The sequence below is a fragment of the Gekko japonicus genome, unplaced genomic scaffold (assembly GCF_001447785.1).
Source record: "Gekko japonicus isolate JY-2015 unplaced genomic scaffold, Gekko_japonicus_V1.1 scaffold75, whole genome shotgun sequence".
In the NCBI taxonomy this organism is placed as follows: Eukaryota; Metazoa; Chordata; class Lepidosauria; order Squamata; family Gekkonidae; genus Gekko; species Gekko japonicus.
Window position 1 is genome coordinate 1,583,835 of NW_015173124.1, and position 25,663 is coordinate 1,609,497.

Below are 25,663 nucleotides of genomic sequence, written 5' to 3' on the forward strand. Positions count from 1 at the left end.
TGTCCCATTTGAATTATTATACCAGATATTTAACAGAAAAGTTCATATGTCACAAAATCTACTGCATTTAAGGTAGCTCATCTGACTCCCTCTCAAAAAACATAGTGGAGTAATAGCAACAGCTCTGTAAAAAGCTCCTGTTCATATAACAGCTGCCATTTAAGAATGCCTTGCTAATGTTTAACAGATATATTTACACATTTTAGCCAGACCCTGTGCTATGCAACTTGGAGTCACACGAACTAACCATGCTATTACAAAAATCATCCCAAAACAAATAAAACTCAATTTCATTTACTAGCCCCGTTGCAATTTCATTGCAACCAAAGCAGCCTTTTCTGCAACATGCTAACAAACCCATAGATCGTCAGCATCTCCTTCCATCTGCTGTTCTAAACAACTGAATGCTGAATTAGGTCTACTGATTCTTTGTGAGCCACCTGACAGAGAAACTAAACTGCAAGCAGGCTGATCAGGCAGTTGATTTGCATAGAGCACCATACAATGCAGTATCACAGCACTGTAAAAAGCAACTGTCAACCCCTTGGATTTTAAAGCAACAGCACTCTTTTTCCAAATGAAACCCACATGAACTGCAGCTAGCTTTAATCTACATATACCTAGCACATAACTCAATGTATAGTAAAACAATATGAAAGGTATTTGGAATTATTTTAATTACTGCCTCCTGGAAATACAGGACTGCTTTTCACTTAGCACAGCATGAGCTCCCAACTCCCTACACATTTGCAGAATCCTCTCTTACAAACATTTTTATTTAAACAATTAATTGCAAAACAAACTCTGGTGTACTTGAACACTCCCACTGTCACTGAGAGACTACATTGTTTATCTACTAATTTACTTAATTTTTCCTGCTTCTGTCTCCAATGTTCTCCTCTCCTCCATTTTAGCCCACAAGAACCCTGCGAGGTAGATTAGGTTGGGAGTGTATGACTGGTCCAGAGTCACCCAGCAAGCTTCCAGAGAGGTGAACTGATCCTGGGTCTCCTGGATCCTAGTCTGACATTCTAACCACTACGCAACACTGGCTCTAACATTAGGATCACTAGCCAGTGGTCACATAATTTTCCAATCAGCATCATATGGCTAAAACTCCTAGAGGATTTCTTCTAATAACTGATTAAAGAGTAAGGATAAATTAAGAATAAACCAGGTAACCTTACAGCAATTCAACTAGATATGGTCTCTCTGAAATTTAAGATTTTCATGCCATTTATTAAGTGGTGTACTTAGGTCTATGGCTGGTGAAAAGGAATCTTCAATTTATAAGCCAATTTTATTTCCCAAGTGTTTGGTCTCTTCTAAGGAAAATAACAAGGAAACTGATGAAGTCAGAACCTCATGATGCTAACACCTATAATGATACAGTCAGAATCTAGGCCTTGTTCTGTACTGCTAAATCTCAAACTTTGAGAATACTCACCACGAATTCAGATTTCACAACTAACATACACTGTAAACAATAAAAATCTTAGAGAGAGAGAGAGAGAGAGAGAGAGAGAGAGAGAGAGAGAGAGAGAAGGCCAAAGTAAGATATGTCACCAAAAAAAAGATGGAAGCATTTTTAGACAGAGCAGGCAATAACAACCCTGCGAGGGGGGGGGTTGATATTATCTACTTTGTTCTCCTACAGACAAGCCATTTGAGGATTCCAGCTTCCATTATTGCTGAGTATTGTTGAAATGACTCCATGAGGCTTTTAGCAAATTGAAATGCTGGTGCTGAAACTGCACTCTGTATTCCAACACTACTCCAGAAAACTGTTTACTTGTGATAATTTTTTTCCTACTTTTTGATTAAAGCATGTGTCACCATGCTGGCTGCAACCTTCACAACAGTTACTGAATCAAGAGACTCCCAAATTTCAAGAGGGGCTCCACACATAGCCTCCAGAAAACAAAATAAAGAGAGGGCAAAAAATAATTAACCATCTTGCATTGGTGTAACACAAGCATATAAGTTACACAGAGAGGTTCTTGAGACAGAAGGGGAAAATAATTTATTCCCAGTTATTACAAAAGTAAAGATGCAAGGTTTCCCATAAGTTCCTTCTCCTCAAACATCCTATGCAATTAATAGGAAGTAATGAACTATTATGAGGCCAGATTCCAAAAGCAGTACAACACAATATCCCAAATTCCCTGCTACCAAGAGGATGCTCTGTAGAGCACACAGAACAAATTATTCCACCATGTCGTCTCTGTTTAATTATCCTTTATTATCTAGGTTTTGACATTTAAAAACCCAACCAAACAACATTATGATGATGGGAGGAGAGATGGAGGAAGAGATGTTTTGCTTCGGCTCTGGTCAAGGTACACAAGCTCAACAGCTGACAATTCTGCATCTCCACGAATGTCAAAGAAAGGTATTTTCTTTTACCAAGTGGCTGTGGTATGATTCCAAAGTGCAAACGGTCCCTGTGTACATGATAAACTACTTAGGCCTCTACAAAGCTTTGGACTACGCCCATTATGTTTTTCTGTTTCTAGTCATGAAAGAATGTGGAACTGACACAATGCTACTGCCTTATTCTCAATTAAATAGACATTTGGATCAGCATGAACATATTTCAAATACAGAATTTTTATTAATGCTAATGCTGACGCATTTCAAACTCCATGGGTTGAAGGTAGTATAGTCAAATACATGTGGCTCTGAACAAGATTGGCATAGCCAGTTCCTTTCAGTGATGCCTTCTTTAGAATATGAATTACAATTAACCCACAAAGGTAATTCAGATAACTGGAACAGTCCATCTGCAACCTACTTTAATCCACACAATAGCTATTGGGGGGGGGGGGTCGGGGATAGTCAATGAAGAGCGACATTCTACTTTGTTAAACCTATAGAGCTTCAGTTTAACACAGACATGTATTAATATGATTCACACAATTCATACAGTTTTCACTGGTTTTAATCTACTGCCATTAGGTTAAACACTTACAAACATAGCTGACAAAGAAGGAACCTGAAGGAACATTCCCCTTGCCAAGCCATGGTTTGGCAAAGAGTCCGTACACTCAATGCCTTGTGATTAGTTTCTTACTGAGTCTTGCTTAAAGATTTTGTTTTCCTGCATTTTGTTTTCAATTTTACTATCCTGTTTCCAAAGTATGGATAACCTGATTAACTGAAGAAAACCACAGTCAGTAATCCAAATCCAAACTCAGTGTACACCTTCCAGTTCTATTGCTGTAAACAATACCCAACCCACATATATGTATCTAGCCAAAATATATAATATAATTTTTAGCTTCTTTGCTCTGAGCCCCTAGACTGAAGAACTCGGTACAACTCACAGCACATCTTAAACATTAGACGGTGCTACATGGCATTGTCATACATGCTCTCCATTTTAGATATTTCAAGTGTTTCTTCAGAAGAAAAGTTTCCAGAAAGCTGAAGGGCTTTCATAATGCTATTTTGGAACAGTTTACTGAGGAAGCTTAGCATGGGTGGGCTAACAAATCTATCTAATTTAGAAAGTTCTTTGGAAAAGTGCTAGAAAGAAAAGTGTTGTTACCAGTTTAAGGATATTAAGCCTCCACAAGTAAAACCAGAGTCTGGATGTTATCAAATGCGTACATAATCAGGTGTCATGATGAACAAAACAACCCCAAATTAACTTATGCAGGCATACCAAGAAAAACACAAAACAAAAACAGAGAAAACTTACATGCACAGAGGAAGATTTCTAGAATAGGCAAGCTTCTATTTATTCCATGTCTACCAGGTGCATAAAAAAGCCCAACCTATCTCCTATATGTTTGCCTTTAACTTGTCCTTAACTCCTACAAAAATACATAATTCAGTCAAATCTACGATTTGGCATAATTGCATCTTCCCCTCAAACTACTTATTTATTTATTATTAAATTTATATCCCGCCCTCCCCCGTAGGGCTCAGGGCGGCTCACAAGGCAAGAAATCTTGCTGATAAAAACATCAAATAATTTAGTAATTTAGTAATTTAGAATCTTATTTAAATGTATTTATTTAAAATATTTATGATTTGCCTTTCCCCAACAAGTGGGCCCAAGGTGGTTTACAAGACTATGGAACCCATTATTCCATTTCTTCTCATCATTATTAGAACCTGTTTCTCAACAAAGTTTGAAAACTGAAATCTTGCCTTTGTCCAACTTTGAACCTGTTTTTCTGATTCTTCTGCTTCACTAAATTAAGTACCATTCCCAATGCATCTTTCTCCTCTTGTTTTAAAGACTCAATATATACAAGCAGAGTACACTAGTATAAGCAAAAAGCATTTATCTGATTGCATAAACACAGGCTGTACCATTAGTGTACTCAAGAATAATAAAGCACAATCAAATTGGTACTCCAATTCAGAAACAGGAGTAATGAAATACATTTCCTACATTTCACCAAACAGTGGTGAGAAGGAGATTGCAAAAGGTTCTTAACAGACCATATTTTCTTTAAAAAGTAGACAACTAAGAGAATTAAAAATCAATAGCAAACAATAGCAGACTCTTTGTTTAAAGAACAATCTAGGTTTCCTGGAAGGCAAATGAAATCTTCATGTGATTGTTCATATATAGTATTTAAAAATGGCAGACAACATGAATGTACTGACTAAAACCTGAAGGACGCAGTCCACAAGATTCCTTCTCTGTGGCCAGCTATCAAATGCTACAACCTCAATGACCCCTTCCAAGCTATAACTATGAAAAAATGTTGTTTATTAAAATATAAAAGTATATGACCAAGACTAACATTTAAGCTACTCTTCCACGGGTATGCTTTAGAACTAAAATGAAAAAAACTTTTTTAAAGCCTTGCATTCAAAAGCATTGCTTTCACCAACATGAATCAATTTATTTTCTTGGATTCAAATGGTCTGGAAAAATCAGATCAATGTCTTTATGGATATTTCAGCTATTATGATGGGACAGTCTGTCTCACTGACAAAACACTGTAAACTAGCATATATAACAAGGTAAAGCTCAATTATCAAAGCTATCATAATTTAAAATTTGACATAATTACCCTTAAAGCTAGGCAATGCAGAAAAGGATTCTGGAACAGCTGCTCCTCACTAATTTAAATGCTCATTTGTTTTATGTTGACCTAGAAATCAGCATCAGCCAAACCAAAAGCTAATTAGATAATGGTTGCTTTAGAGCTTGCAGAATACTAATTCATTGTCTTTAGAACAGAAAAGCAAAGCAATAAATCAGATATGCACAAGTCAACTATTTATTAATATATAATCAAAATGTTCTTCTTTTTTCAACTGAAATTCATATGACTAGAACTAAATAAGATTATGACTAGGTCTCTATCTACCTGAAGTCCCAGAAAGCACACAACAGTTTTTTAATATATATAGTAGACAATTCTACATAATAATCATGGTCAGGACAACAAAGCTGCTCTCTGTTTAAGCATCTGTCTCTCCCTCTTCATCCTCCCCTGGAGGGATATAAACTTGGCCTGGAGCTGTGTATACCAAAGACTTAAAGACCCCTTAGAATGCAGGTTTAGATCCTATACATATGGGAACATTCACACATTCTGGGTGTCCCCTTTGCATAACAGTTTGTACCTGGCATCAACTCCCAGCCCTGCACAGCCACCAGCTGAGCCCAAAGTGAATGCTTAAGATGTTGGCAGCAACAATGAGGGTTGGCTTGCTCCAAGCATCTATGGCTAAGTACAACCTTCATCTTCTCCTCTCCTCTATTTTGTTTACTGGCATACCAATGTTCTCACAGGTAGATGTTGCGTTGCTTTGGCCACTTTGGCCAAAAAATTTGTCTGACCTATAACAAAATTACTTTTTCTCTTCTGCAAGATTCATTGTCTGGGATTTATTTATAGCCCACCTTTCTCACTGACACTCAAGGCAGGTGACAAAATATAAAAATATTGCACTCAGACAGCACATGCAGCAATGCTTCTACTGTCAAGACAGTCACAAAATCTATACCACCAGCCAGCAATAGGTTGGCAGGCTACAATGAGGAAAACAAGGAATGGCAGGACACATCTCCATCAAAACCACACCCTGCTTGTCTGAAACGCAAACTATACATGACAGCATCTGAGCCACATAGGGTTGCCAAGTCACTCGGACTCACTGGTGGGGGAGCGGCGCTGGGGTCCGGGAGCTGCCGATGGACGCGCGCGCGTGCAAAGCGCGCGCACGCCACCAGAACGTCACAGGAAGTGACGCACAAGGTAGAGCATGTTTTCCCTCCGACGATTGGGGCCACAGCCCCAACGTGATCTACATGGTTGCATCACTTCCTGTGACGCAGCCACACTGCAGGGTTCCCCCCGGGGCCTGATTCCGCGGCGGCGGAAATTGGGCCTCTAAAGCGGGGGTTTACCCGCCACCCGCCCCCACTTGGCAGCCCTAGAGCCACACTAAACTTGGGAAGGAAGTAAAAGGGATGGAAATGAGGCAGTTTAATGAGGTGAAAGGGTAAGCAGACTATACTGAATCCTTTTTATCAACCCACACTTCCTGCAAAGGCCCACTGCTAAGGTTACATCAATATATAGTAGGACCCAGGGACGATGCAATCATCCACATGCATTGCATAATACTGTTGCCAAGGGAAGGATCTTTATTTTCATAGTGGGAGGGGGTAAGGAGGAGAGAGAGAGAGCAAAAAGAAGGGGGGTTAGGGTTAGGTGACCCTTGAGGATATCAGTATTTCAGTTTCTAATTTAAGAAGAGAAGATTGGATTTACACCCGGCTCTTCACAACCCAAAGGTGTCTTAGAGCGGTTTACAAACTCCTTTCCCTTCCCCTCCGCACAACAGACACCCTGTGAGGTAGGTGGGGCTGAGAGAGCTCTGACAGAAACTACTCTTTTTCAAGAGCAGCTGTGCCAGAACTATGGCTTGCCCAAGGTCATCCAGCAGGTACAAGTGGAGGAGTGGGGAATCAAACCCGGTTCTCCCAGATTAGAGTCCATGCACTTAACCAATCCACCAAATTACTTGTGTAGAATTACCTCATAGTCAAACAAGATTAAGAATTAGCATGTATTTCAGAAAAAAAATAGTAATCTCATAATCTGTTGAAAACCAATGAAACCAACAAATAAACTACATTTTCTAGCACGGAACTGTATCGTCTCATGCCTATAAGCAGAGCAGTAAACTGGAACCACCAAAGATAAGGAGTTTCTGTGTACTCAAGAGACTCCTAGATATCCAGAAAATATTAACTTACAAGTGAAAAATGAAAAAAATGGCTTGAGCACTGCCATCCAGGAGCCATGAAATGTTGAGAGCTACTGAATATCAATTTACCCCCCCCCCAAAAAAAACCCAACCAAAATACTGGGAGAGTCAGGTAGTTGCACTGCTTCAATCCCTAACACCCAATCCTGGAGAAGGGTCAAGGGATGCACACCTCAAAACCTAATTCTCTTTCCCAGCCCCAACCCTGTAGCAACCCTGGATTCCAGGCTGGTCTCCCAGTCAAATAATAACCACAGCCAATCCTGTTTAGCTGCTGAGATCAGGCTAAACTGGAGTAGAAATGCACAGAGATCAAATTATAAGGAAGCTTATTATTATCATCATCACCACCTATCCTTAGTATTTCAAAATTCCTTTTTGTTCCACATTACAATTGTTCATAAAAGAAGAATTCAAAAGGGGCAATGTATCAGATTTCTTCAGTACAGCCAGCCAGAATTTCAAAGAACTGAAGTATACTATTTAAGCAGTTCAACAGGACATCAAAGGAATAAAATTTAAAACATATAAAATATAAAGCAGTAATCAAGTCCAGAAAATATTCCTGCTATGAGCACACAGATTTCAACCCAATGACCTTACATTCTAAGAAGTCCTTTATAAAATACTTTCTCAAGAAAGAATAATAAGAATTTTGCTTGCCTAGCACTCTCCAATAGTTTCTCACTTTACACTTACAACAGGGCTGCTGTCAGGGAAAAAACCGAGACTATGTGCCAAAATCAATTCAACAAGCTCTTGGACAAAACACACACACAAAACCAACACACAGCATCTGAGGATAATGAGAACTGCTATAATTCCAGTTGACAGCAGATGACTACCAATTATCATAAGGCAAGCTCCATGTATTTACATTTAGTTACAGTCCTAAGCTGACATGCTTCAAAATATATGGAAAGTATTCTGCTTCTGTATTCAATATGGAAATTTGTCATCAGCTGCTGAGTTAACTCCAGAAATTGAAGGAACCTATTAAAACTGGTAACTGCACTGTTTGTGAAAGATTTTAACAGTTCAGCAACAAAGTAGGGCAATGTGGGGAACTCAATGAAATGGCTTGTGTACCAACAAATTCCTTTACTACATCTAAACATTTAATAAGCATTGTGCATTTGTGTACAGGGGGACGCTTAATATAAATTATTATTCACTTCAGAGCCACTGAAGCTATCAGCTACTGCCACATTCTGGGTGTAATGTCCCACTGTACATAATTATCTTCTCTGTAATTATCATCATACAAATAACTGTGTGACGAATAATCTGTTAAACTATATTCATTCTAAAATTTTCTGACTAAAAGGCACTAAAAAGAGTAATTATTTACATTTTTGTACTCAATCATACTTCCATAACCATTGCACTTCACAGAACCATGAATGTTGATAAAAGACCGGCCAATTTGGCTCAGCAGTATTTTTGTCAAAGGTGCAGTTGCAACTTAAAAACATACAGAATTTCAGAAAATGTTTTAGAAGACTGGCTCAAACTGTTATTGTATTACCTCTTGTCTCTCTTACCCTGTTTTTAGTTTAAGCACTGAGAGCTTCACAGAGAATTATAACTGAGTTACGATAATCAGTTTAAGCATTACTGGAAGTATAGTAATTTACTTTATTTTAAGTTCCCTTCTTTAGCTACTACCTTTAATTTGGATACTCTACTAAATCTGATTCTTGCCCCTAAGATCCAACATGACAGCTTTGCTCATCTGAGCAGGGTCTTCTGCAGATGCCACCCTGCAAATGGGCTCATACACATGCACTCTCTGTTGTGGCCCCTACCTTATGGAATAGCCTGCCTCATGAGGTTAGGGAGGACTCTTACACTCCTGGCATTCTGAATGTAAAACTGCATTTTTCAGCAGGGCATTCTTACACAGGTAATAGAGCTACTACAAGAGGGGACCTGCAACAAAATGTTGCCATCCCACCCTATTGGCAATTCAATGCAGGGGAAGAACTGACCAAGCCAACATATCTCCAGGCAAAATCCTGCACAGACTCACACTCCTGCATTCTCTGAAGAAGAAAAGGTTTTCCTCCTTGCCCACTCTGTTTTTTTCTTTTATCTCTAACAGTAAGTAAAGGTAAAGGTTTCCCTTGCTTGAAAGCCAGTCAAATTCAACTCTAGGGGGCGGTGCTCATCTCCATTTCCAAGCCAAAGAGCCAGCGCTGTCAGAAGACGTTTCTGTGGTCATGTGGCTGGCATGACTAAACGTCGAGGTGCACGGAACACTGTTACCTTCCCATCGAAGCGGTACCTATTTATCTACTTGCAATTTCTTGCTTTCAAACTGCTAGGTTGGCAGGAGCTGGGACAGAGACAGGAGCTCACTCTGTCATGCGGCACCAGGGTCTCGAACTGCCAAACTACAGACCTTCCAGTCTGCAGCTCAGCATCTTAACCTCTGAGCCACCACAGTCCCTAGGTCTAACAGTATACCATAAAACTAATTGGCTGGGAGGAGGCGGGGAAAGAAGGAAGAGTTGAGGCGATGGGAACTTCTCTCGCCTGCTCCGAAGGGCGGAATCAAAGACATGTTTATTTTCTGCTGGCTTCCCCCCGTCACGGCTCAGGTGGGGTGTCACCTGACGCTGCCACCACTCTGGTTTTAGAATCCCTTGAGAAGGCCCAAAGCACCCTCCCAAGGCCTTCAGACCTCCCTTATTTGGCCGAATAAGATGTGTGAGGACCAGGCAGAGTGAACAACAAATGAAAGGTTTATTTTACAGGAGGTCAGTCAAATATGGGAAACAAACAAGGTGCAAGAACAATAACAATAAGTGGGTGAAAAGAAACCAAATGCTCTAACGCGGCTAGAATAAAGTCCCTAGTTCACTGTCTCAATTGGGCCTCAGTCTGTTCACCCTTCCTCTCAGGGTGAGGGTCTCTCCTAGCAGCAGCCTTCCCTCTAGCCCTGCTGTCTTGGAAGAAAGAACAGTTCTTCTTCTGTACCAGGTCTTGTGATTGGCTAAAATCGGCACCAAACTTTCTCAGGGACTACTGGGAGTTTTAGACCTGGTCTCCTCCACTGCTACTCAGGCTCCCTGGGCCTGCTAGGCCTTTACTTGCACAGCCCAGATCATTACACCCTCCCTTTTTTTTTTTTTTGAGTAAGTGTGCGCTTTTTTCTTGCAACAGCATGGAAAGCAGAAGGAGCTGCCTAAGCAAGGTAGATTATGCTGCCCCCAATCAGCATCAACTGCTGGAGGCTTGAACGTTCGGTGGAGGGGGCAGGGCCATGGGGGAGGAGTCAATGCAATAAGAACTACAGGAGAGGGAGGAAGGGGGAGAGAAGGCTCCTTGTCCTCTGCCTTGATAAGTCCGTTTCTTGCACACACGCAGTGAACACTGATTTACTTCCTAGCCATTTTTAACCTCCCCCATATATTTTTAAAAGTGTTTAGATTTTTCTGCATTCCTGGGGAGTGGCCCATGTGTGCAGAATAATCTCTTTTCCCTCCATGTGCCCCCAATCTGCGGAAATAAGTATCCACATGCAGGCGGCCATGTTGAGAATTAGATATACAAGAAGCAGGACCCACAATATTCGTGGGGGGGGGAATATTCCCAAAGGCTCCCGGCCTCCAGAAGCAGCTCCCCATTCAGGAGGAGGAAGTGGCCGCAAGTAAGCCTTTTCCCGCCCTTCCCCCCTGCACTGAGGCAAGAGCGGCTCCTAGCCACTGGGCCTGCCGAGCCTTTTCCCACCACCCCCAGCACCAGCGGTACTGTGAGAAGAAGTCAGCGACAGAGGGTTGCCGGAGGAAGAGGTTCAAGGGTGACTCTTTGCCGGTTTGGAGGAACTCGCATCTCGACAGGGGGGAGAGAGAGATGCGGCCGCTCCTGCGGCCGCCGCTACTAGCCTGCTTCCCGGCTGGCTCACTGAGCAACAGAAGGATTTTAAAAATGCCGGAATGCCACTTTGAGCATCGATGGGTTTCTTGCGTGGCTCGAGTGGGAAACTGGGACGGAGGAGGTGAGGTGGTCAGCGTCTTTGGGAAAGATATCATCACCGGACCTGCCGAGCCTTCCTGCCCCCCAGGTGGCAAGGCCTAAGCGGCTCCCAGCCGCCAGCCCACCAAGCCTCCCCCCAACAGCAGCGAGGCAATTCCCAGAGCATTCTCTGCACATGCACAGGGAACGCTCTTTTACTTTTGGGGGGATTTAAGTATCCCCCTTATAGTTTTTTAAACTTTTCAGATTTTTCTGCACACCTGGGGACTGCTCGAAGTGTGCAGGAAAATCTCTCTGCCCCCTATGTGCCCCTGATGTGCGAATTTAGATACCTCTTCACTATTAGTATATAGATAGATGACAGAATGGTTCAGGAAGATGCTTTGAACAAGGTAAAGAGACTTGGACTATACCTCTGTGGATAGTTCATACTACCTGTTGCTGTATGTATTATCCTACTATGTTATTTCTGCATCATTTAATATGTGACATTAATATTAATGCTTTGTCTCAGATTTCTGCAATCCTAACCCTATTACACTGCTTACTGGATGTCCCACCCTGTTGATTGTATTGATTTACACTATAATCCGTCTTGAGTCTCAGTGAGAAACGTAGATTATAAATAATATAAATGAATATAGAACTTGGTCATGTTTGTGGGGGAGTGGCTATCAAATGACAGAGGTTTAGCATTCTAGTTAAGATTAGTGGGGATCAGTGCTCCCTCTAAGCTGTGGAGTCTTGTGGCAGAGCTCTTTTTGTAGCAGGTACTCATTTGCATATTAAGCGACACACCCCTAATGTAGCCAATACTCCAAGAGCTTACAGTAGCTCCTGTAAGAAGAGCTCTGTAAGCTCTTGGAGGATTGGCTACATTAGGGGTGTGTGGCCTAATATGCAAAGGAATTCCTGCTACAAAAAGAGCCCTGCTTGTGAGCAAAAATTCTACTTTGTGAGCTACTGGCATTAAAGGTGTGAGCGAGCAAATTGGCTCCTGCATACATTAGTTCGCTCTGGAGCCATCCTTCCTGAGCTAAAGCAAAAATGTATGAGCCAGAGGCTAAAAACCTGTGAGCTAGCTCACACTAACTCAGCTTAGAGGGAACACTGGTGGGGATATATTGTCACTCTCTTCAGATTAGTTCCCTCCACAAATATTTGCAAAAGTGGTAGCTAACTAAACAAGGCCAAGAGTTGGCACTTTCAGAATATCTCAATTTTCGTGACAGCCTTTTCCTCACAACAGTAATCTTAAATCTCGCAGCAGAAATATAATTTCATTCCTTAGTTCTTTAAAACATAGCGGCATATCAACTCTTCAAATGTGATGGTCCCGTTTATGGGATCACTTCATCCTTGGTAAAATTACATGTAACATTTCTGTGCCTCGGTCAAACAAGCACCAAGAAAAGTTCATAGCAATGTGATTCCCTGTAGTAGAATATTTAACAGAAAATGAGATTATTTATAACAACCCATATTACAGCAATCTGGGCCCCGGTCACACGCAGCATTAGCCACGCAAGAGATACGGAAGAGAGGCGGAGTTTCCGGGCGCGATCTCACCAGCACATCTGGGGAGCGTAGCGCTTCCGTGGCACAACGGAAGCTTCCTCCCAAAAACGCGCAGCAAAAAACTAGTACCTCGGAGGTACTAGTTTCCGGAAACTGCGGGGCAAGGGCGGGCGTCTGATCACGTTTCCGGTGGCATCCGGCGCCCGCCCATGTCCCCTTGCGAAGAAGGTGTTTTTTTTCCCCAAGTCTCCGTGGTTGCGCACACCACCCAACCGAGCATGCGCATTCGTAGTGTACACAAAAAAAGAACACCAGTTCGCCGCGCCGCACGCTTCTTCATTGCGCGCAGGCGTGTGTTGTGATCGACGCCTCTCCGTAACTACGGAAGCTTCATGGTACCTCCACAGAACCTCCACAGGAGGTTTGATCGCTTTACTGCGTGTTAGTTTGCCCCGGGGCAAACAGCCACGCTTCCCCCCCGCAGTTTCCTGCCCGTGTGACCGGGGCCCTGATTTACTTTTGATAACATTTGGATACTGCTTTATATACAATTTGTTGTTTCTTGAAAGTGATATAGACATAGATGCACACTAGGGATCGGCACGAACCCACAAACGAAGCCCAGTGAGCATGTACCAGGCCATTTTGTGGTTCGTGAACCAGGGGTTTGAGAGAATGTGTATCACACGAACCACCCACAAACCATAATGTTTGTCATGGAGGTGGAGGTTTGTGGGAGACACATTCTTGGGCTCCAATGCCCCTTAAATACCTTTTGAGCTTACTTCCGGGTCCAGCAGCCCACCAGACATGAGCTCTGAAGGCATTTAAATGCCATCAGAGCCCACCACAGGCCCATGGCCCCACTCAAGTGAGCTCTGAAGGAATTTAAATGCCTTTGGAGCCCACCTCTGGATTGGGCCAGCCTTACTGAGCTCCAAGAGTGAAGGCTTTTTGTAGGACTTCAGAGCCCACTTCCAAGTGGGGCCTGCCCATATAAGGGCATATAACGCCTATAAAAGCTCTCAAAGCTCCATAAAGGCCCAATCTGGAGGTGGGCCCCGAAGGCATTTAAATGCCTTCAGAGCTCACTTCCGGTCAGGTGGCCAACCCAGAAGCAAGCTCAAAAGGTGTTTAAATGCTTTGGGAACTCACTTTCAGATGGGTCAAATTGCCTGAACCACAACAATTCATGAAATGGAAGCGTTCACTGGAGGTTTGTGGTTTATGAAAACTCCAAACCACTAACCTCCAACAAACCTCCATTTTCCCGGTTCATGCCCATCCCTATTGCACAATGATGTTAAGACAAAATACTTTGTAACAATTTTGTACCATTGTTTACAGTTTTGGCTAATCAACACTATAGAATAAATAATTTAAATAAAACAAAGGGCCATTATACTCTAGAATACTCAGTAGCAGTCTTTTAACAAGACCAGCTCTTTTCTGTTCCCAACACATCCCAGAATCCTTGCAAGTATTAACAGCCCTGACTCATTAATCACTGCTAAAGTAGCTGTCACAGGCATGCTTTTCCACACTTATGCGAAATTTCCCCCTGCAATCTTAACCTCCTAAGTGCTAATGTCTTAACCATGGTTAACCCTAAAAATATTTGAATCAGGATTGGCAACTATGTTTAAGATCAGTACTGTGATAACCCATAACTATATTTAAGGCTGAAAGAAAAGTAAGGATAATTTGCACATGACATGAGAGCAGAATGGATATAAGGAAAGATCATGTGATTACAGAACCCACTTCTTGCCAAGACACAGATGGGAGCACAGGAAATCTCTATTATAACACAATGAAAGAGAGCTGTAGCAGAACAGAAACGGTTCCCCTGATTAATCCCCCAAATTAATCTCTCTGCCTGATTGTTAGGAAACATGATGTCATAAAGCACCAATTGAATAGAAGATGAATTCCCCACAGCTACTAGATGATGATTCTTAGAAGTAACAGGGAGAAGGGGGGAAATGTCCAGAAGCTTGCACTTAGAAAGGGCACCACTTTTTGCAACCACTCTAATGGCAAAGTGAAGAGGACCTAAAGAGCCTCTTGCTCAGGGTAAAAGAGGAGAGCGCAAAAGTGGGCTTGAAGCTCAACATCAAAAAAACTAAGATCATGGCATCCGGCCCCATCACTCCTTAGCAAATAGAAGGGGAAGTCAGGGAAGTAGTGACAGACTTCACGTTCCTGGGATCCCAGATCACTGCAGACTGTGACAGCAGCCATGAAATTAAAAGACGCCTGCTCCTTGGGAGAAAAGCGATGGCGAACCTAAACAGCAAGATAAAAAGTAGAGACATCACCCTGCCAACAAAAGTCCGCATGTTCAAAGCAATGGTATTCCCAGTAGTCATGTATGGCTGCGAGAGCTGGACTATAAGGAAGGCCGAGCGCCGAAGAATAGATTCTTTTGAACTATGGTGCTGGAGGAGACTCTTGAGAGTCCCTTGGACTGCAAGAAGAACAAATCAGTCAATCCTCAAAGAAATCAACCCTGACTGTTCCCTGGAAGGGCAGATACTGAAACTGAAGCTCAAATACTTTGGCCACCAAATGAGAAGGGAGCACTCACTGGAGAAGACCCTGATGTTGGGAAAGATTGAAGGTCAAAGAAGAAGGGGACGGCAAAGGATGAGATGGTTAGACAATGTTGTCGAGGCACCGAACATGAAATTGAGCCAACTTCAGAGGACGGCAGAAGACAGGAAGGCCTGGCGTCCATGGGGTCGCAAAGAGTCAGACTCGACTGTGTGACTGAACAACAAATACCACATACAATTCGTTAAAATTAAACAATAAGGTTATTATCCTGCACAATACCTATTTTTATTTTTAAAACTATGCAATGTGATTCCTTGGTGAGACATGGAGTTTCTTAATACTTTAATTAATGAACTTGCTGGTCTACACCTAGATTCTGAAGGGAGAGACCTTCCAAGATGCCACTCAAAACAAAATATCTGGGAACGATGTCTCCAATCCTGCACTCACCACTGATGGCACAGCAACAACCAGCCCAATTGCCTCAAGCCCAGCAGCTGTAGTGGCAGCAGCCGGTGATGCCAATAGGGGTGCACTGGGAGGAAGAAGGCAACAGGCTGCCCAAACACTATCAGCCTGGCCCAGGACCTACCCCTATCGGGGGCGGAGGAAAAAAACAAAGGTTTTCTCGGCTTCCTTAGGCTTGCATGGGCTGGAAGCCAGATGCTTTGGGAATAGGTGGAAGGGCAGGGCGAAAGAAATGTGCACCCCACTGGAAGCCCCATTGGTCCTGGCCCCAGTCAGTCCTCTGGCTCTGGGACAAGGGGACTGGGAGAGCCCAGGACATCTGTCCCCTAGGGAACCCCTTAAGATGCAGACCAAGGAGGAACTGAGGAGGAAGAGCAAAGATGATCCCCAAATTACAGGGTAGAAGACAGTGGTGGTCAGAAGACAGAGAACCAAGTATGAATTAACCTACACACCCCAGTAACTGAGGCTCTTCCAAGGCCCTGCCAGGGAAAAAGAGAATGCTCAAGGGTGCGACAGCCCAGGACTCTGTCCCTGAGTCAAAATAGTCATACACAAAAATACTGCTAGTTTTAATTTGAGACACCCAACACACACATTTAGGCTGAGTCTACAGATATATACATCAGACTTCATTTCACTCTCCTTTTGGCCCTCACTGCATATATTTCTTGCTCACACAGGCTCCCTCTTCCCAAGACTGCTCTATTTATGTAAGGAGGCGCTATAATTTCCCTTCAACTGTTAGATGCAATGCCCTTAAAAGGGAAGGCAGAAGGGGAGTCTTGAAGTGGGATTGCGAAGTAGCTATGTTTCAGGATTGTGAAATAGTTTCAGCTTTCCCTGAAAGCAAGGTGTCTAGGCCAATACGGACATTAATAGGCAAATACTTAAAATCTAAATGCAAAAAAGTAGAAAAGGCCTTGAGAGAATTACAGGCTCTCATGAAGAAAAAAACTTTAAGTGGAAAGCAAAATAGGAACAAACAAGAACTCACATTAGTATGACACAAGCTACACATATTTTCCATACCAGGTCATGTATTAGTCTGTAAATCTAGATCTAGATGCAGGCTTACTCCCTCAGTAGTTTCCCAATTTTGTGTTATTTAGTTCCCCTAACCAAGATTTAATGTGACAAACACTTGTACCCAGTAGATGGCTCCACAGCATAAAGCACATAGCTGCCTGTGGAGAATACAAAGCTGATCCATTTTAAATATATACACCCAACACTAGATTTCTGAGATTTACAATGGCCAGCACAAGACAAAAAATGAATTCTCAAAGTATTGGGGGAGTGGGTAACAGAATTCTGATTTTGCCACCTCAGAAGAAACCAGAATTATTCTGAGAAATTCTATCATTTGATGCATACTATCTAAATTAATTTCCATTATATACCATGAACAGCTTTAAAAATCTGAAAAGCAACCAGCAATATTCATCTTAGGTCCAAGTCAGGATGCAATACAATTTACTGTGGCATCAATCCAATTTACTTTGTTGCTGAAAAATCTACAGCAATGGTAGGGCAGTGTTTGATAAGTTTAAGAATTTGATTTAGTTTTCCTATTTAAATTGTGGTTTTAATGTATTTTTATAGTTATTGTTTTGTTTACATTGTAACCCATCTTGAGTTCCATAAGGTACAAAAGTCATCTAATAAATGTTTTAAATAAATAAAATTAAATATGTATATGAATCTGAAAACAAGTCTCCTCTGCAAAGATAGCCAAAGAAATCTGACACCCCAAACAGATCTGGAAACCTGATCACCCGTGACAGACTAAGCTTCACCAAGGAGTCAGTGTGCATGCTTTTCCTATAACCTACACCTATAACTTTTAGTACCATTGTGTTTCAACAAAAGACTCAAATCAATTGTAAAGCAGCTCATCTCTTAAATCTGTTTAGTCAATTGCAGTAACTCTATTCATAATAACGAGCTTGTGTGGGTGGAATTATCTCATAAATAGCATCAAGGAGATCTGTAGACCAAGGGAAAAGTCTATCCCTGCCCACTGCTTTCTAATCATAATCCCTCTAAAATTTTCCCCTTATAGTGTTCCCTCTCAGATGAGTTAGTGTGAGCTACCTCACAGTTTTTTAGCCTCTGGCTCACAAATTTTTGTCTTAGCTCAGGAAGCATGGCTGCAGAGCAAACTAATTTATGCAGTAGCCAAATCACTCACTCACAACTTTAATGCCAGAAGCTCACAAAGTAGAATTTTTGCTCACAGGACTCCACAGCTTAGAGGGAGCATTCTTGCCACAATGCATAATACAGCGCGAAGTCTTATAAAAACAGGTACCACACTCCTGTAGAAATTACAGTTATTCTAGAATTACTGTAATAACTGGAAAGAGAAATATCAGCCAGCACTATTCCACTTGTTGCATAATTATGCCAAAATACTGTCACATTGAACTTGCTCAACTTTCTGATACTCCCTACCCCCATCAGCATCAACCATGCAAATATCCTTGCAGTCACACAATGATCTGTGAATTTGGGGTAACTAATTACAAGAGGAATAGATATTGTTTACCTTGACTTCCAGAAAGCGTTTGATAAAGTTCCTCGTCAAAGGCTCCTATGCAAGCTCAAAAATCACAGGATAAAAGGGTAAGTCTTTTTGTGGATCAAAAACTGGCCTATTAATAGGAAACACCGAGAGTGAGTATAAATGGGCAATTTTCTCAGTGGAGGGTGGTAAGCAATGGGGAACCGCAGGGATCAGCACTCGATCCGATGCTTTTTAACTTGTTCATTAATGATTTGGAGTTGGGAGTAAGCAGTGAAGTGGCTAAATTTGCGGATGATACGAAGCTGTTCAGGGTGGCGAGAACCAGGAGGATTGTGAGGCACTCCAAAGGGATTTATCGAGGATGGGCGAGTGGGCGTCAACATGGCAAATGGGCTTCAATGTGGCCAAGTGCAAAGTGATGCACACTGGAGCCAAAAATCCTAAATATAAATACATGTTGATGGGGTCCGAACTGGCAGAGACTGACCAAGAGAGAGATCTTGGAATTGTAGTAGATAACTCACTGAAAATGTCAAGACAGTGTGCAACTGCAATAAAACGGCCAATGCTATGCTGGGGATTATTAGGAAGGGTATTGATAACAGATTAGCCCATATCATAATGCCCCTATATAAATCAATGGTGCGACCTCATTTGGAATACTGTGTACAGTTCTGGTCACCACACCTTAAAAACGATATTATAGCTTTGGAAAAAGTGCAGAAAAGGGCAACTAGAATGATAAAAGGGTTGGAACATGTTCCCTATGAAGAAAGGTTAAAGCGCTTGGGGCTCTTTAGCTTGGAGAAATGACGGCTGAGGGGTGACATGATCAAGGTTTATAAGATTATGCATGGAATAGAGCAGGTAGAGTAAGAGGTACTTTTCTCCCTTTCTCACAATACAAGAATATGTGGGCACTCAATGAAATTGTTGAGCGGTCAGGTTAGAACAGATAAAAGGAAGTACTTCTTCACCCAAAGAATGATTAATAAATGGAATTCACTTCCACAGGAGGTGGTGGCGGCTACAAGCATGGACGGCTTCAAGAGGGAGTTAGATAAGCATATGGAGCAGAGGTCCATCAGTGGCTATTAGCCACAAGGTATAGATAGGGACTCTGGGGCAAGGGATGCTCTGTATTCTTGGTGCTTGGGGGTAGGGCAACAGTGGGAGGGCTTCTAGTGTCCTGGCCCCACTGTTGCACCTGGTAGTTTTGGCCACTGTGTGACACAGAGTGTTGAACTGGATGGGCCGTTCGCCTGATCCAACATTGGCTTCTCTTATGTTCTTAGGAATATTATCAGTTCCCTCATAAAACCCCACAAAAAGGAAACATTATTAGGATAAATGCCTTCCTACATCTGTATTCCCACCCCATTAAAATTGATCCCTTGTGCCTATTCTCATTTTATATAATTTAAAAATTATATAACTATATAAGTCTTTATTTAAAATTATGTATAGAGTGTTAATTGTGAGAGGAAACACACTGTGGTATTTTAAACAATTTAAAGCAGCAGCTATTCCTGAACTCCCAAATGCGACTGAGATGATGGGACAGTGAGGAAGAAGGATTTGATCAGTTATAAGGAGGCTAAAGTAAAAGCTTAATCTGCTTTAGGATTTTATTCTTTACTAGAACATTGCATCACCTTCTCCAGGGATCCTACACTCTCCATAAGGGAAGGGTATACCCTGCAATTTGAGGCAGTAGATATTTACGTATCAGTATTGTAAGACCACACATTTAGATTATTCAAGCTGAACCAACTTTGTTTTCCAACCAGATTTCACCTGCTCAGCCCCAGCATCTGGCTGATCAACCCTTGAAAAGGAGTCGCAAGTTGGTACTGTTTTGCCTTGGAAAATGTTTCCATCAAGGACTCAGCTTTAACTAACTGTTCTTATAATGCAATATTAAGGCCCCGGTTACACGGAGCATTAGGCACTCTAGAGAAGCGGAAGATAGGCGGATTTTCCGGGCGCGATCTCACCGCCACATCTGGGAAGCGTAGAGCTCCCGTGGCGCACCCAAGGCTTCCCGCCGAAGATGCGGGGTAAAAAACTAGTACCTCGGAGGTACTAGTTTCCAGAAACTGCGGGGCAAGGACGGGCATCTGATCGCGTTTCCAGTGGTAGTTCCGGCGCCCGCCCATGTCCCCTCACAAAAAGGTTTTTTTTTTCCCCCAAGTCTCCACGGATGCGCACAAGCACCCAACGGAGCATGCGCACATTTAAGCTTTAAACACAAAACACAACGCTGTTTGCTGCGCCGCTCCGCTTCTTTGCCCCGTGTGTGATCGGCACCTCCCCCCTAACCACGGGAGCTCCACGGGACCTCAGCCCGAAGCCTGATCGTGCAGTTGCGCGTTAGTTTGCTCCGGGGCAAACAGCCACGACTTCCCCCCTGCATTTTCCTGTCCGTGTGGCCGAGGCCTAAGAACACTTTCCTGGGATTAAGCCCCACTGAATATAGCTGAGGATTCTGTGCGTTCGTCCTTAGGACAGCATTGTTAGATTTCCAACTTTCTATTATTTTCCCCCTCTCTTTGGGGGTGGGGGTAACCTGTAGGTGTGAGGATTTTTGTTTTATTTTTTTAAGACGTTTAAGGGAAACAAAATGAGAACTAAGTACATGTTGTCTGATCTGATAAAAAATTAAAATATCCAAAATATCAAAGTAGCATGTGAAATCTAGAAGCAATTTTTAAAGCAAAATTACTTTGGTATAAAGTTGTAAAATACATTGAAACTTACCAAACCAGCTGTTAGAGACGGAGCAGACTGTCCCAATGACTGGTTTCGCATGCGGACCAAATTTGAAGACTCTCCAGACGATTGCCATGATGACTGCCCCACTCCACTATGCATACTAGTAGATAAAGGAAGCAACTGCTTTCCTTTAAGCAGAAAAAAATAATTTTTACTGGTCAATTCAGCTACAGAGCTAATATGAATAACTTCCAAACAAACACTTTGAATATATATAAACCATTGATAATAACAAATATTTAAGAAATATCAGTTCTAAGGAAGGAACCTGAGAGAGGGGGTTCATTTGGAATAGGTAGGAGGTTGTTAATGGATCCCTGTACAAGACTTCCATATCTAACAATGTAGTCCTTATCTCCAGCAGTCTGGTATCCCTTTTCCTTTATTTCCAGCCAGATCCATAGTTTTTTCTGCACAGCCAGATCTTGCAAAGGGGTAGCCCTGATAGTGTGTGGTAGCAAAAAATTTTTTAAACCTCTCGTTTTATTTGAGACAATTGACACTAAGAAGGGCAGCCATGAAGGAGCTGAAAAGATCCTTAAGTGTAATGATGTGTCACTAGCAACCAAGAAAAAGATAGCTCATACCATAGTATTCCCTATTACTATGCATGGGTGTGAAAGCTGGATATTGAAGAAAGCTAACAAGAAGTTGATTCCTTTGAAATGTCGTGTTGGAGGAGAGCTTTACAGATCCCATGGATAGCCAAAAAATACCAAGTAAGTGGGTCCTAGATCAAATCAAGCCTGAACTCTCCCTGGAAGCTAAAATGACTAAACTGAGGCTATCGTAATTTGGTCACATTATGAGAAGACAAGAGTGTCTGGAAAATACAGTAACGCTAGAACTGCCTCTCTCAGTATGCCCCCAGCAGAGTGTTATGCTCTGGCAGTAAAAATTTCCATTTGGTCCACAGCCCGAGAGAGATCAGGTTGTCCTCAACCTGGGCCAGGGCTTTTTCAGCCCTGGACCCCACCTGGTGGAACTCTCTGCCATAGAACATCCATGCCCTGTGGGATCTGTTACCATTCCACAGGGCTTGTAAGGCAGAGATGTTCTGCCAGGCCTTTGGTTGAGGACAGCAATGGCACTGCAATTAATCTGGCAGTCTAATATCTCCCACCTTCCCTCACCTACCCCCTTAGGAGGCTATGGGGAAGCTACAATTTTTTCCCGGAAATTTTGCCGTCTTGGAACAGACTATCTTTATGTATTGAAGAAGAAGAGATTGGATTTATACCCCACCCTTCACTACCCAAAGGTGTCTCAGAGGGGCTTACAGACTCCTTTCCCTTCCCCTCCCCACAACAGACACCCTGCGAGGTAGGTGGGGCTGACAGAGTTCTTGACAGAAACTGCTCTTTTTCAAGAACAGCTGGGCCAGAATTATGGTTTGCCCAAGGTCATCCAGCCAGGTGCAAGTGGAGGAGTGGGGAATCAAACCCAGTTCTCCTAGATTAGAGTCCGCGCACTTAACCACTACACCAAACTGGCAATATTGATTGTACGGTATTTTATTATGGTTTTAACTTAATCTAAATTATCTATTGTTTTTATCTTCTTGTAAACCACCCTGAGCCCTGCCTGCAGGGAAGGGACGTCTAAAAATCTAAATTAATAAATACATAAATAAATAATAGGAAAACTTGAAGGCAGCAGGAAAAGAGGAAGATCCAACAAGAGATGGACTGACTCAATCAAGCTACGGCTCTCAGTTTTTAAGACCTGAACAAGGCAGTTAACAATAGGACATTTTGGAGGTTATGAGATCATAGGGTCCCCATAAATTCAACTCAACTTGACGGCATTTAACACACACAAAACCAAAGAGTTTCACCAGACTGGACAAAAATTGAATAAAACAAATTACCTGACAAAGAACTGGCTAAACTACCCCGCAGTTTGCAGTCATCTTGACTCAGTTGACGATGAAGTTTAGTCTTCCCAGTTGATGAAAAAATGTCAGGGTTACTGAGTTTTCTGCATCGCAAAGTAATTGGTTCTGCTATAACATCCTGGAACAAGAGCCAGAAGAAGACAGAAGTGAGACTCCCATTGCCAACATTCATTACAGTAACTGAATACTACTTCTACACCAACAGTTCTATATCCTCAGACTTACAGTTCAGTCTTAAACACATTTACTCAGAAATAGATCCTGATGAATTCATTGTGACATAATTCCTAGTTAGTATACTTACAGTGCAACCTTCAGAACGCTTTCATGGAAGTAAGCCTCCTGAACAGACCTGCTTAGGATGTCACTGATAGAGAGCATTCCTAACCAGATATACTCAGAATCCTACTGAGGTCTTAATTCCAACAAAATGTTCTTAGGACTGCAGTCTTATGAAAAAGTTAAATTGTGGCCAGATTTCTGCAAGGTATCTCTGCAAGTGTTCTTCTTAAGTGCATAAGAAATTTAAATTCTATTCTCCCCCACCACCACCCAATACACGTACACTATAATCCAAGGAGACTTTCCCTCTTCAGGAAACCTCTGGATTCCTGCAAAACTATTTCTTGTATTTAAAGAGATTTCTATTTTCTTTCTCTAGAAGAATTTTGTGCTCTCTGCATAGGAACTCTGTCCAGAAGAAAAGCTGCAAAGACAAGTAAGGAAAGTTATTCACATTTCAAATAATTTGCATGCTAGCCTACAGGGTAAGCATACAATGAATGCATTCCTGCCACAACTTTAATAAATTAATTTGTAAAAACAGTAACTGAACCCACATAATGTAAACTGTTAGTCACTCCATCTCAAATACTCCACCATGTGTAGAACACACAGCAAACATCCAATCACATTAATAACAGAAGTTAAACAAATCAACGTTTGAGTCCAGTGGCACCTTTAAGACCAACAAAGTTTTATAAGCTTTTGTGTGCAAGCACACTTCTTCAGATACAGCGAAAGAGAATTTCCTCAACCATTACATATAGAAAGAGAGAGGATGGGGGGGGGGGGGTTAGCTGCCAGGAAGGGCTAGTTAGAATCAAGATACATTAGTAACTGGGTGATTATAACTGAGATTGGATTAAGGTGGTTGTAAAGATCTGTGAATGGCAGTAAATTAGCATACAAATGCAAGAGTTAACAAACAGATGAGAGAAGAAGTATTGAGTCAGGTGGCACCTTCAAGACCACAAAGTTCAATTCTGGGTGTAAGCGAGAACTGAGAGACTTAGCATGTGTAGATGCTTAAAATATTTCAGTCATACACTCATAAATGTTAAGCACTGTAACACTGCAACTAAATAGTAGACTGATTTCAAATAAATAAAGCAACCATACATGAATAACACACTGCACAACAGAAAGACACCAGTGCAAATACCTACAAGTGTAGATAAGTGCCATGGAATCTTTTAACTCCATAAACATGAATAGTATCTCTGGCTACGAACTCTTGTCAGCACCATCAGCTGCTTGCCACGAACATGTTTCTATGGAATTAATTTAACACAAGTTTAAAAATGACCTCAAATACAATACACATAATGACACAACCAAAGCTCAGCCTGATGTATTAAATGCTTTGCAACTTGCACCAGTCCCATCTTCATGTCGCAAGAGCAGATGACAAACCTGAGGGAAAGGGCCATAGCTCACTGACAGTGCTTTTACATGTGTAAATTCCCAGGGTCTATTCCCCAGTATCTCCAGTTAAAGAGCTCAGATACCATGGATGTAAAAGACCTGTGATTGACACTCTTTTTAACATTTTTAAAGCTCATTTTATTTTACGTTCTCCAAATACATCTAGAGTTAAAAATACATATAGGGGCTTGCTGATCCCAGATCCTAAGGACTGGGGATTAAGGATTAATGATAATTAGAAGCCTCCAATACTAATCACTGCATCAATAAAAAATTCAGATATTACATTTAAACCACCCATACTACACCCTGGCTTAAGCCTACTACAGACACCAGATAGCACTGCTAATAGAGCAGCAAGCGATATTGCCTGATATAGACAATAGCACTGCTCAGAAAATCTGCCTTCCTGAGGAAACAAATAGCAGCAGCAGCATGAGCAAAGCTGAACACTCTGCCTCTGAAGAGTATATAAAGACTGAGCACAATAACCTGGCAACTCTTCTAGAAAACATGACTGGGAGACTCTTGACGGATCCCATGATAGGAAATCCAGGATGTGAACTGTGTGGAGACAGAAAGATGGGAAGATAATGACAAGCAAGGGATAGAAAAATGGCAGTGATACGTAGAAGGTCATGTCCCAACAGTGGTGATATTTTTCCTTCCCAGTATGAAATGGGTCTCTGCACTACATGCTCTCAACTTCTGGTTTCCAGTGAAATACTACAAGACCCACCGTAAGTTAAGCCTATTAAAGTCAAAACATCTTTCATCTATATACCTTTTCTCCCTAGGCACCATTTCTTATCTCATGGAGATTGTTCCCAGAATCACCTGTGCAGCCTCCAATGATTTGGTCATCATCGCCTAGTCAGAATCGCTGGAATTCCAAAACAGAAAGTTGGAAAAATCTAAGTCTCTCTCTAACAGCGCAATGGTGAGAGCCCACTGGACAAGGCATATGTTGCTAATATTTT